An 18,265-nucleotide genomic window follows, 5' to 3' on the forward strand; every position below is an offset into this window, starting at 1 on the left:
GAAACCACACACGCCACGAAGCTGCCTGGGTTTGGAAAAGCCTCCCCGTCTGCTCAGACACGCCTTAAAATATCTCCCCTTCCCCGAGACGCACACCGCTCCCCACAGGCGCAATGCTGTAGTCCCCGCCGGCAGGCCGTCCCCCGCGTGCTCCCATCCCTGGGCTTGCGGCTTTGTCTGGTTTCACCCGACGCAGAGCTTACAAGAATTTGAGAATGATGAAGACATCAGGCACTCCTTCAGGACTCGACCACCTTTCGCTTCGCCGCAAATGCTGGACCGAAGGAAACTGAGGTGAAAGGGTTGCTGTTTCCTAATGGCTACGAGAAGCCACGCCCTGCGCCGAGCGGGCGGGCTAACTGCCAGAGTCAGAATGACAAAGCAGAAATCCACTCCTCGTGCAGCCCTGGCAGCCTATGCTAATTGGCTTAGCAAGCTGAGAGCTCCTAATTGGGTGACACCACATCCTCTGCCTGCTCATAGCCGCCCCCAACCTAAGAACAGAGCAAAAAAACAATTTAAGGCAATTCTGGAACCAAATTTGGAATAAGTGTGTTTTCAGTGAAGAAACTAGACTATGTCCTAAGGCAGTAGCTCCAGAACTTTGCTAGCTGTTGTCATCGCGTTAGGGTCTTTAGAATCCTAGTGACTGGCTCCCACCCCTAGACATTCTGATGTCATTGGTGTGGAGTGTGACCTGGGCCTCTGCGTTTAAAAAAAAAAAAAAAAAACTCCAAAGGTGATTCGAGTTGGCAGCAAAGTTTGGGACCCACTGCCCTAAGGTCATGGATTAGTCAGTTTGGTAATCCCCTAAAGGAAGTTATTAGGCTTTTGAAAAGAAACGTGGAGTTCATCCTGACTAATCCTGAAAAGAAATGACAATTCTCAGGAACACACCCAACTTCCCCTGAGAGCACCTCTTCCTTACCAGACTCTGAGTTTAGTTTTTATTGTTTTAAGAAAAACTGAATGTCTTTTAACTCCAGCCGCACCCAGCCACCTGCTGCTACTAAGGTGAGCCATTCTCTCTCATGCTCCCCTTCTCTTACTCATGTTCTTACTCAGCACCACGCACTAGCAGGGTATGCATATTTGCTGAATAAATACATAATAACTGACTGACTGACTGAATGAATGAATGAATGAACGTCTTTCCCACTTCTTTGGATAATGCCAGATTGAAGCACTCTCAGGTGAGAGCGTTGCAGGCTCCTAACGGCTTGCAGAAGCCACATTCCCTCTAAACAAACAGGCAACCACTGCCAGGTCCTGCCAGGTCCTTCCAAGGTGAAACTCAGAGGCTTGGTTTAGCTTCCTCGCCCTCTAAAGGGGCACACACACACACTACACACACTAATATGACACTTCCCCTGTAAGGTGATTATTGACATGAGTGTTTGACCTGATTCTGGAGTCCATAGAACAGAGAATGGATCTAGTACATGGGTGTTCAGGAAACAATGTGATTTATGGAGGAAAGAAGGAAAAACATGAAAAGACTGGGTCTAAGGGAGAACACAAAACATTTACTCCTGGCTCCCAAGCCAAGTTCTGTATTAATCATTGTATATGCCTTTATCTCATTTAGTCTACACAATGACCCATGAACTAAGGTCATAAATTTCTCTTTCTTAGAAATATATCGAAAATACACCTTATTTCAAAAGCATGACTTAGGACACAGAAGGATCATTTAATTTGAAATAATGTACTAAAAGCAAGTAATAAGGACTGATATGAAGAGCCTTGCCATTAAAAGCATCTTGTATAGACAGCTCAGAGTGATTATAGTTAATATTTTCTACCAGCATTCCAAAACAGGCTAGATAAGGCATTTTAACTTCACATTGTTCCTAAGTGAGCAAATTATAGCAAAGATGCCCAGAGTAGCACCATGTAGTTATTTTTCTTTTAAGTTAAAAATCACCATTTTAAAACTATCTTCTTTTCTTTCAAATCGTTCTTGCTGCTGTTAAGGGCCTAGATGCCTTACCCTTGTCATGAATTCCCAAGGAAAAACTCCTTAGTTCTATTTAGTTGCTGGTTAACGGAAGAACCTCATCTTCTTCCATCATTTCTCATCATGCAGCAATTTATTTATTTATTTATTTGTTTGTTTGTTTGACAGTCTCTTGCTCTGTTGCCCTGGCTGGAAAGCAGTGGTGCATCTCAGCTCACTGCAACCTCCATCTCCCAGGTTCCAGCGATTCTCACGCCTCAGCCTCCCAAGTAGCTGGGACTACAGGCATGCACCACCACACCTGGCTAATTTTTTGTCTTTTTGGTAGAAATGGGGGTTCAACATGTTGGCCAGGGTGGTCAAACTCCTGGCCTCAAGAGATCCGTCTGCCTCAGCCTCCCAAAGTGCTGGGATTACAGGTGTGAACCACTGTGCCTGGCTGTAGCAAATCATAAACATAAAATGTTTTAATCATACATTTTGCATCTCTTGACTGGGCTCATTCTTCCTTTTGAGAATTATCTTCCCTCCCTAAGGACCTAGTCCTTCAAAGCTCATTTGAAATGTCACCTCCTCTGGGAGTCTTCCCGGATTTCCAACCAGTGTTAATTGCACCTTCCCTCTTCTTTGTCCCCCAAATACCTAATAATAATTACAAATATTCTACAAGAGCTTTGGATAGGCAAACCCTTGTTTATTTTGTCTTTACAGAATCTGGTATATAGTAGGTACTCAGAAAATACTGGAAATAGACCTCTCTATGTTCCTGAACTGTCATCTAAGCTGTAACAAATTTATGCAGGTGTTTGATAAAGGCTCCTATTGTATTAAACTACTGTTCTACCTATAATAAGCCTTTCTCTCATACACACACACACACACACACACACACCATACTGAGCTAGAATAATCTTTCTAACACCCAAATCTTCTTTACTCAAACCTTCAGTAGCTGTCTAGGGCCCTCAGGATGAAGTCTAAACTTCTCAGTCACGTTGGCATGGCAAGGCCCACCCTTGCTGAACCTAGCTGTCCACGTATTCTGTACTCCACTTAAAGCAGCAAAACATTGCTGAAGGAAACACAGAAATTAAAAGTGATTTCACTTTGAAGTCAAGACCACAAACTTCTTTTTTTTTTTTTTTTTTTTTTTTGAGACGGAGTCTCGCTCTGTCGCCCAGGCTGGAGTGCAGTGGCGCAATCTCGGCTCACTGCAAGCTCCGCCTCCCGGGTTCACGCCATTCTCCTGCCTCAGCCTCCCGAGTAGCTGGGACTACAGGCGCCCGCCCCTGCGCCCGGCTAATTTTTTCTGTTTTTAGTAGAGACGGGGTTTCACCATGGTCTCGATCTCCTGACCTTGTGATCCGCCCACCTTGGCCTCCCAAAGTGCTGGGATTACAGGCGTGAGCCACCACGCCCGGCCAAGACCACAAACTTCTAATGCGTCCTCAATGTTGCCCAGCAATCCTTTGCATCCCTGGAATATTTGTTTTCTCAGGATCCAAAATGACTGTTTCACACATATCCCTCTTTCCTCAAACTTCTAATGCCCCTACACCTTGCATTAGCTCATGACCTACTTTCTATTTTAAGAAAATAGCATCAGTCAGACAGAACTCCCTTAAATTTTCTTCTCAACCAGCAAGCTGCCATATTCTCTGCCTTCACTCTTATTATTTCCTGATAAGTGAGAAAAAAAGTGGTAGGTAGTGAAGTCAGAGGAACAGCGAGAGGTCAGACCCATCATCAGGCCATAGTCAGGATTTTGGATTTCATTTTATTTTTATTTATTTATTTATTTATTTATTTATTTATTTATTTATTTTAAGAGAGAGTTTTGTTCTTGTTGCCCAGGCTGGAGTGCAATGGCACTATCTTGGCTTACCACAACCTCCGCCTCCCACATTCAAGTGATTCTCCTAAAGCCTCCTGAGTAGCTGGGATTATAGGCATGCGCCATCAAGCCCGGCTAATTTTGTATTTTTAGTAGAGAAGGGGTTTCTCCATGTTGGTCAGGCTGGTTTTGAACTCCCGACCACAGGTGATCTGCCCGTCTCGGCCTCCCAAAGTGCTGGGATTACAGGCGTGAGCCACCGCACCCAGCCTGGATTTCATTGTAAATGTGTTAAGAAACCACAGTGTGAGGCTGGGCGCAGTGGCTCATGCCTGTAATCCCAGCACTTTGGGAGGCCGAGGCAGGTGGATCACGAGTTCAGGAGTGCGAGGCCAGCCTGGCTAACATGGCGAAACCCCTTCTGTACTAAAAAGACAAAAATTAGCTGAGCATGGTGGTGGGCGCCTATAATCGCAGTTACTTGGGAGGTTGAGGCAGGAGAATCGCTTGAACCCGGGAGGCAGAGGGTGCGGTGAGCCAAGATCGTGCCATTGCACTCCAGCCTGGGCAACAAGAGCAAGACTCCATCTCAAAAACAACAACAACAACAACAACAAAAAAAAAAAAAAACAACAGAGTGTGAAGAGAAGAGAAGGAAATAATTGTTGTACATTCAAAGAATTGCTCAGTCGTGTGGAGAATAGTGAAGGCCAACTTCACATGTGTATGGATTCTCATCTTTTATTTCCTTCTTAATATTAATGAATGAACATCAGTCTTGAAATTAGCCTCCCCCTCTGGCATCATCAATTGCTTGTTCTCTACCTGATCACTTACATCATCATACAAATGCGATGTTGTTTTACCATTTTAAAAAAGCCTCCCGACCTGTAACTTACACCTGTAATCACAGCATGTTGGGAGAGATTACAGTAACTTACATCTGTAACTTACACCTGTAACTTACAGTAACTTACACCTGTAATCCCAGCATGTTGGGAGGCTGAGGCAGGAAGATTGCTTCCCAGCAGTTCAAGACTAGCGTGGACAACATAGCAAGACCTTGTCTCTACAAAAAAATTATAAAAGTCAACCAGGTGTGGTGGTACCTGCCTGTAGTCCTAGCCACTTGGAAGGCTGAGGTGGGAGGATCACTTGAGCAGGAGTTTGAAGCTGCAGTGAGCCATGATCATGCCACTGCTCTTCAGCCTGGATGACAGAGCAAAACTGTCTCCACAAAGAAAGAAAAGGCTCTCATGATCCCATGTGCCCCAACCCTTATAGTTACCACCACCCCATTTCATTGCTCTCCTTCGCACGCACACACAGGAAGCTTTTCTGAAAGAGTTCTTTTTACCTTGAAGAAGAATAAAGTAGGGTAGGGAAGTCAGGAAAGATCTCAGAATGTGATGCTTGAGCAGAACCCAGAGTGCTATGAGGGAACAGGCTATGAGAGTATCTAGGGAAGAAATCTTTCTAAGCAGAGGAAAGAGGAGGTACTTATGAAAGCTGATCATAAAATTGGGTCATTCTTGTCATACCCAACTAAATCAGAGCCAAGGGGCTAGGGGGAAAAGCATTCAGGATACAAAACATTGCTCCAAGAATGTAATTCTCTGCAAGCCTGACTGCTGAAACTGCCTGTTGTAACCTGAGACCAGCTTTATCTATAAATGCTAAGATAACTTGCTGATACTGTAGGACTAATTTTGCCCACTGCTATCACTCACCAGAGCTTGCCAGCTCCCCAAACCCTAACTAGTCCCAAAGAACTTTCTTGAAGAGCAATACGTAACATCTCTCCTATTTCTAAAACCTCTAACCTTCTCTTTGTTCTTTGGACATACTGAAGACCACCCTGTCTGCATATATGTCCCAAATTGCTATTCCTTCTTTCCAAATAAAAAATTTTAATTTAGAGACTTGTCTCTACATTTTTATTCTGGCTTCAACATACTAAAGCCCTAAGCTAGGAGTCTGCTTGACTTATCCAAGAATCTACAAAGTAACCAGTATGTCTAAAGCCTAATGAGTGAGAAAAAAAAGTGGTAGGAAGTGAGGTCAGAGGAATAGCCAGGGGTCACATCCATCATCAGGCCATAGTCAGGATTTTGGATTTCATTTTAAATGTGGTAAGACGCCAGAGTGTGAAGTGAAGGAAATTATTGTTGTGTGATAAAATAATTGCTCAGTTGTGTGGAGAATAGGCTAAGGAGGGCAGGGACTTAAAAGTGGAGATATGGCGGGGCGCGGTGGCTCATGCCTGTAATCCCAGCACTTTGGGAGGCTAAGGCGGACGGATCATGAGGTCAGGAGATCAAGACCAGCCTGGCTAACACAGTGAAACCCCATCTCTACTAAAAATACAAAAAATTAGCCGGGCGTGGTGGCAGGCGCCTGTAGTCCCAGCTACTGGGGAGGCTGAGGCAGAGGAATGGTGTGAACCTGGGAGGTGGAGCTTGCAGTTAGCCGAGATCCCACCACTGCACTCCAGCCTGGGTGACAGAGTGAGATTCCGTCTCAAAAAAAAAAAAAAAGTAAAAGTATACAGACCTGCTAAGACATTACTGTGCTGGTCCAAGCTAGAGATGATGCTACAGATGATAAAGGCTAATCAGTGAGGTTAAAAAATACATTTGAAGGTAAAGCTAATTGTACAGATTTATGTTATACAGTTGTACAGATGGATGGAATAAGAAATGTAAGAGAAAGAGAATCAATGATAACTCTAGATTTCTGGCTTTAGCAATGGGGTAAATGATGGCACTCTTCAAGGAAAAGCAGGAACACCCAGAGGGGAGGAAGAAAGATGGTAGGTGGGGGAAAACAATAGTTTGGGACAAATCCATAGTATGGGTTAAGAGATCTATTATTTATCCATATGGAGAGGTTGACTAAGCAGTTGGATATGTAAGTATGGAGTTCAAGGGAGAAGTCAAGGCTAGAAATAAACATTTGGTGTCAAATATAAAAGATATTTAATACCATGTGTATTAGTCACAGTTCTTCAGAGAAACAAGACCAATAGGATACATGTATATAGAGAGAGTTTTTTGTTTTTGTTTTTGTTTTTTAAGAATTGACTCACATAGTTGTGAGGGCTGATAAGTCTGAAAACTCCAAGGCTGGTCAATAGGCTAGAAATTCAAGCAGGAGTTGATGTGGCAATCTTGAGACTAAAGGCAGTCTGGGTGCAGACTTGCTTCCTCCTTGGGAAACCTCCGTCTTTTCTCTAAGGCCTTCAACTAATTGGATGAAGCCCATCCACATCATGGATGGTCATTAGCTTTACTCAAAGCCTACTGATTTCACTGTAATCACATCTAAAAAGTACCTTCACAGCAACATCTGTGCTTTTATCTGCCAAACAACTGGGCACCATACGCTAGCCAAGTTGACACATATAATTAACTGTCACGCCATGGGACTAGCTGAAATTACCCAGGAGTTAATGTATTTAGAGAAATAAAGATGGCTCAGGACAGAGCCCTGGCATGCTCAAACTGCAAAAGGGGAAAAGGATCCAGCAATGGAGCCTAAGAAAGAGCTGGAGGGAGGTAGGAGGAAAACCGAGACTGTGTGGTGTCTCAGAAGCCAATGAAGAAGTGCTCCAAAAAGGAAGATCAACTATTTCAAGTGCTGCCAAGAAATCCTATAAGGTAAGGGCTGAGTCATGGAGGTCACTTATGAAAATGATGGGAGGTAAGAAATCCTAATCAGAAGTTCAGCAAGAAATAGAAATTAAGGAAATGGACGGAGTAAGTATACCCAACTCTTAAAGGGTTTTGCTATAAAAACAAAACAAAACAAAAAAAATAGGAAAGGAGCTAAAGAGGGATGTAGGATAGCGAAAGGTTTTTTTTTGTTTTTTTTTTTTTGAGACAGAGTCTCATTCTGTCACTCAGCTGAAGTGCAGAGGCACGATCTCAGCTCATTGCAACCTCTGCCTCCTGGGTTCAAGCAATTCTCCTGCCTCAGCCTCCCGAGTAGCTGGGACTACAGGCGCACACCACCACACCCAGCTAATTTTTGTATTTTCAGTAAAGGTGGGGTTTCACCACGTTGGCCAGGCTGGTCTTGAACTCCTGACCTTGTGATCCACCTGCCTCGGCCTCCCAAAGTGCTGGGATTACAGGCATGAGCCACTGTGCCTGGCCAGACTTTTTGGGTTTTTTTGGTTTGTCTAACAAGGAAATTATTACAGCATGTTTTTATGCTAAAGGAATAATCCAGTAGAGGGAACTTTGGCAACTTCCAAAGAAGGAGCAAAAAGAGATTATTGCAGAACCAAAGTCCATTGAATATACACTTACTATGCAGCATAGACTTTGAAGTCAAATCCAGATTGTATTACTAACTACACAGTCAAGTTACTCAGTCTCTCTGCTTCTTCATCTTCTTTCTACCAGGCCCTTTGTGGTCCTTCCACCCCTTCATCTCACCCAAACCTCCCCTCAATCCCCACGATCCAGTCATTAGTTTGCTTTCAGTCCCTGTAATTACTGTGCTCCCTCCCACCACAGGGCTTTGCTAACTTCCAAGCATTGAGCAAACCTAGTTTGAACAGGTTTTCCTTGGGAAAACCAACAGAGAAGTCATATCCCCCTATGAAATGTTCCCATCTTACCATGTATTCTTTCTGCCTAATACTTATCACAATTGCAATCATGCTTTTATGAGTATTTGATCAATGTCTGCCTCCCCCACTGTAGAATAGCACAGTCCAAGAGGACTTTCTGTGGTGATGAAAATGTTCTAAATCTACACTGTCCAACCCAATAGCCATTCACCACATGTGACTATTAAGTACATAAAAGATGACTAGTACAGGTGTGGATGTGAAGTTCTTATGTTGTTTAAGTTTAATTAATATAGATGTACATAGCCACATGTGATCAGGGACCAGGATTAGTTATGCTCACCATCATATTCCCAGCACTTAATATAGTAAGCACACATAGTAATTGATCAGTAAATAATTGCTGAGAGATTAAATCTGTAAAAATACAGGTATTACTTAATTTGTAGATTCCATCTTTTTCACAGAGAAAAGGAGAGAAACTTTTACATGGTAAATGTTAGGGGGTCCTCAGTTTTATAAAGGTAATTTGGCCTTTAAGAATTTGATTGGGGCTGGGCACGGTGGCTCACACCTGTAATCCCAGCACTTTGGGAGGCCAAGGCAGGTGGATCACCTGAGGTCAGGAGTCCGAGACCAGCCTGGCTAACATGGTGAAACCCCATTTCTACTAAAACTTACCAAAAAAAAAAAAAAAAAAATTACCCAGGCGTGGTGGCAGGTGCCTGTAATCCCAGCTACTTGAGAGGCTGAGGCAGGAGAATCGCTTGAACCTGGGAGGCAGAGGTTGCAGTGAGACGAGATTGCATCATTGCACTCCAACCTGGGCAACAGGAGCGAAACTCTGTCTCAAAAAAAAAAAAAAAAAAAAATTGATCTATCGGCCAGGTGTGGTGGCTCACACCTGTAATCCCAACACTTTGGGAGGCCTAGGCAGGTGGATTACTTTAGGTCAGGAGTTCAAGACCAGCCTGGCCAACATAGTGAAAACCCATCTCTACTCACATACAAAAAAATTAGCCAAGCATGGGTGTTGGGCGCCTATAATCCCAGCTACTCAGGAGGCTGAGGCAAGAGAATCGCTGGAACCCAGGAGGCGGAGGTTGCAGTGAGCCAAGATCGTGCCACTGCACTCCAGCCTGGGCAGCACAGCGAGATTCCATCTGAAGAAAAAAAAAAAAAAAAAAAGAATTTGATGTATCCCAGAAGGAAGCTGGAATAATAAGTGTGAACATATTGGATACTCTGAATAAAACAACATCTGTACTATGCCTGGGAGAGTTCCTGGGACATACTAGGTGCTCCAAATGTGGTGGTTCATAAACTTCAATGGGTACAGAAAAGAGAAGTAAATAATAGGATGGAAAAAATGGGGAAGGCTTCATAAAGCAAGCGATTTTTGAACCACAGCTTGAGGAACAATGAGGGCAGCAGTAATGAGAATGGGAGTAATGCCTAAGAATTTTTCAGTGCCCCCTATATGCCTGACATAAATCTAGCTCTTACAGGATTAATTTAATCATTACAACAACCCAATGAGGGAGATATTATTATTTCCCCCATTTTACAAATTTTAAAAACTGAGGTATAAAGAGGATAATTATCATGCTCATGGTCACCTAGATTTGATGTCAAAGCTGAGATTGATATGTAGGCCTTGGTTCTTAATGCAGTGCTGTTCTACCTCTAGAGCAGAAATTTTCTAGGCAGATGGAGCAGTATATACAAAAGATACAGTGTCTTTTGCATAGGGATGCAGAAGCATCAAGGGAGATGAAACCAAAAGGTTGGATTCAGTTATTACACCTATGCATGAAATTAGAAACTGAGATTCTAGGAAGTAAAGAATCTTGCCAAAGGTCACAAAGCAGGTAAGTGTTGGAGTTGGGATATAAATCCAAGTGTGCCTATCTCCAAATCCATGGTTTGTCTTACGAATAAATAATATATAGTGAGGAACAGGCTAAAAAGAGGTAAAAGCAACAAGTAAACCTGGTAAACTTGATCTGTAGGCACAAAAACCCCCCGGTAACTTTCTGATAACAACCAAGGAAAAAAATCATCCATGAAACATTCACCCTGAAAACTCTGGAATCTACTCAGGGGACTATATGACCTGTAGTCATTCTGTCTTTGTTTATTTTATTTGCTTGTTTTTTGGAGACAGAATCTTGCTGTGTCATCCAGGCTAGAGTGCAGTGGTGCAATCATAGCTCACCACAGCCTCAAACTCGTGGGCTCAAATGATCTTCACGCCTCAGCTTCCCAAGTAGCTGGCCAGAGGCATACACTACCACGCCTGACTAATTTTTTTTTCTTCTTTCTTTTGAGATAGAGTCTCGCTCTGTCACCCAGGCTGGAGTGCAGTGGCGTGATCTCAGCTCACTGCAAGCTCCGCCTCCCGGGTTCACGCCATTCTCCTGCCTCAGCCTCCCAAGTAGCTGGGACTACAGGTGCCTGCCAGCATACCCAGCCAATTTTTTTTTTTTTTTTTTTTTGTATTTTTAGTAGAGATGGGGTTTCACCGTGTTAGCCAAGATGGTCTTGATCTCCTGACCTTGTGATCCACCCACCTCAGCCTCCCAAAGTGCTGGGATTACAGTTATGAGCCACCGCGCCCAGCCTATGCCTAATTAAAAAATTTTTTTGTAGAGACAGGGTCTCACTTTGTTGTCTAGGCTGGTATCGAACTCCTGGGCTCAAACAATCCTCTCACCTCAGCCTCCCAAAGTGCTGGGATTACAGGCATGAGCCACTGTGCCCCGCTCCCGTCTTTATTTCTTATATCAAGCTATATGAAAGACATCTGTTTACATGTCAGCCACTCTTAGAACCATCACCTATTGAACACCTCTGTGCCAGGAGCTTTACATGTTCTCATTAGTCATCTCAATAACCGTTTGGAATATGTATTATTATCTCCTTTTACAGATGAGTAACCCAAGGTTAAGTGACTGTCTCAAGAGCCGACAGCTAGTCCAGGATTTACACCTGCACGCTCTTCACTCTCCATCACAGTATTATTCACTTGAGGGGGTTGGTCTTTCTTACCCTGGGATCTGGCACAGTGCCTTTCCCATAATCGGCACTCACTCAGGGTTTGAATTCAACTGGCACTTCAGCAGGCTTTTTACTGTTAGTGAAGCGGAAAAGAGAAGAAAGGGAGGGTAAGGTGTTCTGGTAAACCAGTTCTGAGTGGTGGTGAGGGGGCCCTAATTTGTAGTATTTGCTAATTTCCGGAATTGACATATTCCCACTTTGGCTAATTTCAAGCTACCAGCCTTCTTGCAAAATTCCTTGATGTCTAACAAGGGCTCTCTTGAGCTGGTACGAGCCAGCTCCAGCACACTGCCCAGAAGCTCAAGTCATCAGGTACAAGTTACTTTCACTTCTGTGTCTTCTCTTCACAGCAGCTCTCTATACTTATACTCAGAAGAATAAGGATTGTTCTACATCTGCTAAAGCCTACCTTTACCAGAGCACTACAACCTATAACCTATCCTAATTCCAAGTGGTCTTAGGGGACCCCACCTTTCTTCAACATCCTCTTCCTATCTTGTATTCAGGGCCATTCAAGCCATTCTGCCTTCAAATGTGCCCAGGTCTCCTCTTTTGTAAATCTCTGGGCTAATCCCATAGCATCATCTGGCTTTCTACTAACAAGCAGTATAGCTCAATTGTTATAAGAGCCTGCAATGAAATCACATAACCTGCCTTTTCTGCTGGCAAGCTGCATGCCCTTAGGCAAGTTCTGTTACCTCTCCCTTGTGGTGAGTAAAGGAGTGCCTTCTTTACTCATCTGTAAAATGGTGATAAATAAAGTATCTACACCTTATGTGGTGATTGTGGAGAATGAGATGAGTAAATAGATGTAAAGGATGTAAATAGATGTAAAAGACTCAATAGTTGAGTTATTATAATCATTACGGCCTCATGCATGGTATAAATCCATGATGACCTCAGTGTGGTTAGAAGTTTGGATTTTCCCCTTTTACAAATTGGTCATTCACAGTAACTGTCAACAAAACATTACAGTGGACACTGATCAAAACTTAACTCAAGGTGGGGTGCAGTGGCTCATACCTGTAATCCCAGCACTTTGGGAGGCAGGTGGATTGCCTGAGGTTGGGAGTTCGAGACCAGCCTGACCAACATGGAGAAACCCCTTCTTTTTTTTTTTTTTTTTTTTTTTTTGAGACGGAGTCTTGCTCTGTTACCCAGGCTTGAGTGCAATGGCCAGATCTCGGCTCACTGCAAGCTCCGCCTCCCGGGTTCACGCCATTCTCCTGCCTCAGCCTCCCGAGTAGCTGGGACTACAGGCACCCGCCACCTCGCCCGGCTAGTTTTTTGTATTTTTTTTAGTAGAGACGGGTTTTCACCGTGTTAGCCAGGATGGTCTCAATCTCCTGACCTTGTGATCCGCCCGTCTCGGCCTCCCAAAGTGCTGGGATTACAGGCTTGAGCCACTGCGCCCGGCCAAGAAACCTCTTCTTTACTAAAAATACAAAATTAGCCAGGCATGGTGGCGCATGCCTGTAATCCCAGCTACTTGGGAGGCTGAGGCAGGAGAATCGCTTGAACCTGGGAGACGGAGGTTGCAGTGAGCCAAGATGGCGTCATTGCACTCCTGGGCAACAAGAGCGAAACTTCATCTCCAAAAAAACAAAAAACCTAACTCAAGGAGTAGCATATTCATTTTTGCATTTTACTTTTAATTAGCATTCTATGGGTAAGCATGCCATTTTCCACAGTGTGTATATTCTCATTACTCAGAGCTTGTCTTTTCTTGTCAGAAGAAAAAAAACATAATTTTCTTTTTTTTTTGAGATGGAGTTTTGCTCTTGTTGCCCAGGCTGGAGTACAGTGGTGCGATCTCGGCTCACTGCAACCAACCTCTACCTCCTGGGTTCAAGCAGTTCTGCTGCCTCAGCCACCCGAGTAGCTGGGATTACAAGCATGCGCCACCACTCCCGGCTAGAAAAACATAATTTTCTTAAACAACTGGCTAAAAGGAGTGAAAGGAACATGAAAAAATGTCTTTAAAAATTAGTGCCTGCATTCTGCATTACATGTACACACATGCATAATGTGCACGTGCTAGTACATGCAGAATATTCCCCTTCTGCAATCCACTTGCTTTGGGTTGCTCAGTGACCCATTTCAATCTTGGAGGAAAGAAAATAGTTTTCATGTAGGAAACCACTCATCAGAAGTACCTCAAGAGGTACAGACTCCATTCAACTCAACTCTCAGATGTTTCATCTCATAAAAGTGCAGATCAACCACCCTCACCATTAGCCAAGGAGTTATATACTAATTAGTAGTGGTAAACAGCTATTAGATCCTAAGATGAAAGAAGTGTCACATAGCTTATTATTATTAACCTCTAAATTCTTAAACATTATTAGATAGTTGATCTTGAGAGGATCATCCCCCTCTAATTTTTCTGACAGCCAAAATCCCAGACTCCTGAGACAGTTGATGGCTACCAGTCGTTAACAGAAAGCTATGGTCACTTCGTGGAGCTGAGCCTGAAGGAGCCTTGGATCTTCCTAACGCTCTAGGCCCTGGTTTGAACTGAGAGCGACCTATGTCTCATTAAGAGGCATTCAGACCAATTTCTCCACCCCAAAGACAGATGAGAACCTTATAGTTCTCCACCAGTATATATCTGAATTCCTTTATCTATAGATTTTTTGTTTTTTGTTTTGTTTTGTTTTTGAGATGGAGTCTCACTCTGTCACCCAGGCTATGGTGCAGTGTCACTATCTCGCCTCACTGCAATCTCCGCCTTCCAGGTTCAGGCCATTCTCCTGTCTCAGCCTCCCAAGTAGCTGGGACTACAGGCGCCCGCCACCAGGCCCGGCTAATTTTTAGTATTTTTAGTAGAGACAGGTTTTCACCGTGTTAGCCAGGATGGTCTCCATCTCCTGACCTCGTGATTCGTTTTTTTTTTTTTTGGTTTTTTTTTTTTTTGAGAAAGTCAGCTGACTATTGCTTTGGGGGCAGGGGGCTCAGGAGCTCTTGGTGAGGCGGTCCGCTTCCTCTTCACCATCACAGGCTTCTGGCTGCTGCAGGTTGGCGCTGGCCCTGCAGAAGGCTGCCATGTGCAGGTCAGGGCTGTACTTGTTCTTGAGGATCCTGCGTCTAATGCTGCTGAGGGTGGCACGAGCATTCTTGTTTTTTTGTTGCTGTTTGTTTTTTTGAGATGGAGTCTCACTCTGTTGCCCAGGCTGGAGTGCAGTGATGCAATCTTGGCTCACCACAACCTCTGCCTTCTGAGTTCAAGTGATTCTCCTGCCTCAGCCTCCTGAGTAGCTGGGACTATAGGCACACGCTACCATGCCCGGCTAATTTTTGTATTTTTAGTAGAGATGGGGGTTTCACTATGTTGGTCAGGCTGGTCTCGAACTCCTGACCTCGTGATCCGCCCGCCTCCGCCTTCCAGAAGTGCTGGGATTACAGGCGTGAGCCACCATGCCCAGCCTGAGCATTCTTGTTGATGGTGGTCTGCACGTAGGAGGTGGCAGGCTTCCGCTGGCTGGATCACTGCTTCGCGACCACGACACCTTTGCCGTAGGCTGCCGGCTCCACGCCCACAGTCTTGCAGTGAACAAGCCCAATGTAGCGGAAGCAGTTGCAGGCTTTCAAGTTATTGGGCTCGGTGCTGTAGGTCTCCTTACTCCTCTTGACAGGAAACTGGAGCAGTGCTAACCACCCATTGCAGATGCGCAGACATGGCGGCTTCTCTTGCAGCGGCAGCCGGAGACCGAAAAAGTATCTATGGATTTTAAATGTTGTTTTTTTTTTTGAGAGGGAGTCTCACTCTTGTCGCCCAGGCTGGAGTGCAATGGCGCTATCTCAGCTCACTGCACCCTCTGCCTCCCAGGTTCAAGCAATTCTCCTGCCTCAGTGTTAGATATGAGTTCTAACTTTCTTTTTCAAAGAATCAGTATGTCAGTATGTTCAATTCCTTGCCTTCTACTTTTTTTTTTCTTTCTTTTTTGAGATGGAATCTCGCCCTGTCGCCCAGGCTGGAATGCAGTGGCGCGATCTCGGCTCACTGCAAGCTCCGCCTCCTGGGTTCATGCCATTCTCCTGCCTCAACCTCCCGGGTAGCTGGGACTACAGGCGCCCGCCACCACGCCCGGCTAATTTTTTTGTGTTTTTAGCAGAGACTGGGTTTCACCTTAGCCAGGATGGTCTTGATCTCCTGACCTCGTGATCCGACGGCCTAGGCCTCCCAAAGTACCTGGATTACAGGCATGAGCCACAGTGCTGGGCCTTTTGCCTACTTCTTTTAAACTTAACTTCATCGTAAAGCAACCTTTTTCGATTACCTACTCCACCCTAACTCATTCCAATTACCTGCTCCACCCTAACTCATTCCGATTACATGCTCCACCCTAACTCATTCAGATTACCTACCCCACCCTGACTCACTACCTGCTCTGTCATAACAATTTTTCCCGTGAAACCACGCCCGCACCCTGTCACTCTCTTTAAATTAGCCAATCGGAATTAGTTTAGCCTGTGCAGTCTAACCCTAGCCAATAGGGGAAGGACACAGCAGCAGGGGCCACATGTGTCAGGGCTAAAAACCCCAAGGGAACACCCTTCTATAGAAGTAACTTGCCTTGCTGAGAATTAAAAAGAAAACTTTATATTCAAGTGCTATTTCTTTTGCGGCACTGAAACTTTACTTATAACATCAGCCTCCCAAGTAGCTGGGATTACAGGGACTCGCCACCATGCCCGGCTAATTTTTGTATTCTTAGTAGAGACAGGGATTCACCAGGTTGGCCACCGGATTACAGGCATGCGTCACCGTGCCCAGCCCTAAATGCTTATTTACTCTTTCTTAAAGTGAATCCAAATACATCTTTCTTTCTAGAGTCCCGCTCTGTTGCTCAGGCTGGAGTGCATTGGCTCAATCTTGGCTCAGGGCAACCTCTGCCTCCTGAGTGTCAGGCCTTTGGGCCCAAGTTAAGGCATCATATATATCCCCTGTGACCTGCACATATACATCCAGATGACCTGAAGCAACTGAAGATCCACAAAAGAAGTGAAAATAGACTTAACTGATGACATTCCACCATTGTGATTTGTTTCTGCCCCACCCTAACTGATCAATGTACTTTGTAATCTCCCCCACTCTTAAGAAGGTTCTTTGTAATCTCCCCCACCCTTAAGAAGGTTCTTTGTAATTATCCCCACCCTTGAGAATGTACTGTGTGAGATCCACCCCCTGCCTGCAAAACATTGCTCCTAACTCCACCACCTATCCCAAAACCTATAAGAATTAATAATATGGCCAGGCGCGGTGGCTCACGCCTGTAATCCCAGCACTTTGGGAGGCCGAGGTGGGTGGATCACGAGGTCAGGAGATCGAGATCATCCTGGCTCTGCTAAAGATACAAAAAATCAGCTGGGCGTGGTGGCGGGTGCCCATAGTCCCAGCTACTCGGGAGGCTGAGGCAGGAGAATGGTGCGAACCTGGGAGGCGGAGCTTGCAGTGAGCCGAGATCGAGCCACTGCACTCCAGCCTGGACGACAGAGTGAGACTCCATCTCAAAAAAAATAGAACTAATCATAATCCCACCACCCTTTGCTGACTCTCTTTTCAGACTCAACCTGCCTGCACCCAGGTGAAATAAACAGCCTTGCTGCTCACACAAAACCTGTTTGGTGGTCTCTTTACATGGATGTGCATGAAACTGGTAGCTGAGATTACAGGCTCGTGCCACTACACCTGGCTAATTTTTTTGTATTTTTAGCAGAGACAGGGTTTCACCATGTTGGCCAGGCTGGTCTCAAACTCCTGACCTCAGGTGATCCACTCGCCTCGGCCTCCCAAAATGCTGAGATTATAGGCGTGAGCCACCATGCCCAGTCTATTTAATCTTTCAATAATCTCAGGAACATCCTGAGGCTGTATTGCTATAAAGGAGGCTATATTACCTCCTACTCTGCTTGACAGGATTCAATGTTGACCATTAAGTGGCTTTCCTCCTTCTTGGAGGAAAAACATGCATTAGGCCAGTATTTAGTCATTACCCTTTCTAAGATGGCAAAGTATTTTCCATCTCACTACCATCAAATAATGACCATATTAAGGTGTTTCTATACTTATGATTTAAACAGGAGACAAATGAAAAAAAGGACTTACAATGAAAATCTTAGGGCCCCTTAAGAGTTATGATAAATCTACTCTGCCCTTGCTCTAGAAATGGAACAACAACAAAGCCTGAATGACAGCACATCTGTTTACAACATGGTTTATTTTAAAGCCACTGTTGAGACCTATTACTCAGAACAAAAGACTTTTGAAAATATTACTGGTCATTGACAGTGCATGTGGTCACCCAAGAGATCTGATGGAGACGTACAAGGAGATGAATGTTGTTTTCATGACTACTAACACAAAACCCATTCTGCAGCCCAGGGATAAAGGAGTAATTTTGACTTTCAAGTCTTATTATTTAAGAAATGCATATTATAAGGCTATAGGTGCCATAGACAGTGATTCCTCTGACGAATCTGGGCAAAGTAAGCTGAAAACCTTCTGGAAAGGATTCACCATTCTAGATGCCATTCAGACCATTCATGATTCATGGGAAAAAGTCAACTTATCAACATTAACACGAGTTTGGAAGAAAGTGATTCCAACCCTTATGAGTGACTTTGATGAATTCAAGACTTCAGTGGAGGAAGTAACTGAAGATATAGTGGAAATAACAAGAGAACGAGAATTAGAAGAGAAGGCCAGGCATGATGGTGCACATCTAAAATGCTAGCACTTTGGGAGGTCAAGGTAGAAGGATTGCTTGAGCTCAGGAATTCAAGACTAGCCTGGGCAACATAGTGGGACCCCGTCTCTACAAAAAAAATT

The 18,265-nt window shown here is 44.4% G+C and overlaps 1 protein-coding gene and 1 pseudogene across 6 annotated transcripts in view; both read right to left on the reverse strand.

Annotated features, from left to right (window-relative positions):
* LOC105497720 (thioredoxin reductase 1) overlaps positions 1–18,265 on the reverse strand; it is a 181,643-nt gene that overhangs the window by 66,384 nt on the left and 96,994 nt on the right. The window contains exon 1 of one of the 6 annotated variants that reach the window (XM_071071207.1): positions 204–474. The exons of 3 other annotated variants lie outside the window; for them this stretch is intronic. The gene's annotated coding sequence lies outside the window, so the exon portion shown is untranslated. Of the gene's footprint in view, positions 1–203; positions 475–18,265 lie in introns of those variants that run through there. 2 more of the 6 variants (XM_011769017.3, XM_011769015.3) reach the window with 2 other exon arrangements.
* Positions 447–15,112, reverse strand: LOC112429476 (large ribosomal subunit protein eL28 pseudogene; annotated as a pseudogene).

This window comes from Macaca nemestrina, chromosome 10, assembly GCF_043159975.1.
Source record: "Macaca nemestrina isolate mMacNem1 chromosome 10, mMacNem.hap1, whole genome shotgun sequence".
Lineage (NCBI taxonomy): Eukaryota > Metazoa > Chordata > Mammalia > Primates > Cercopithecidae > Macaca > Macaca nemestrina.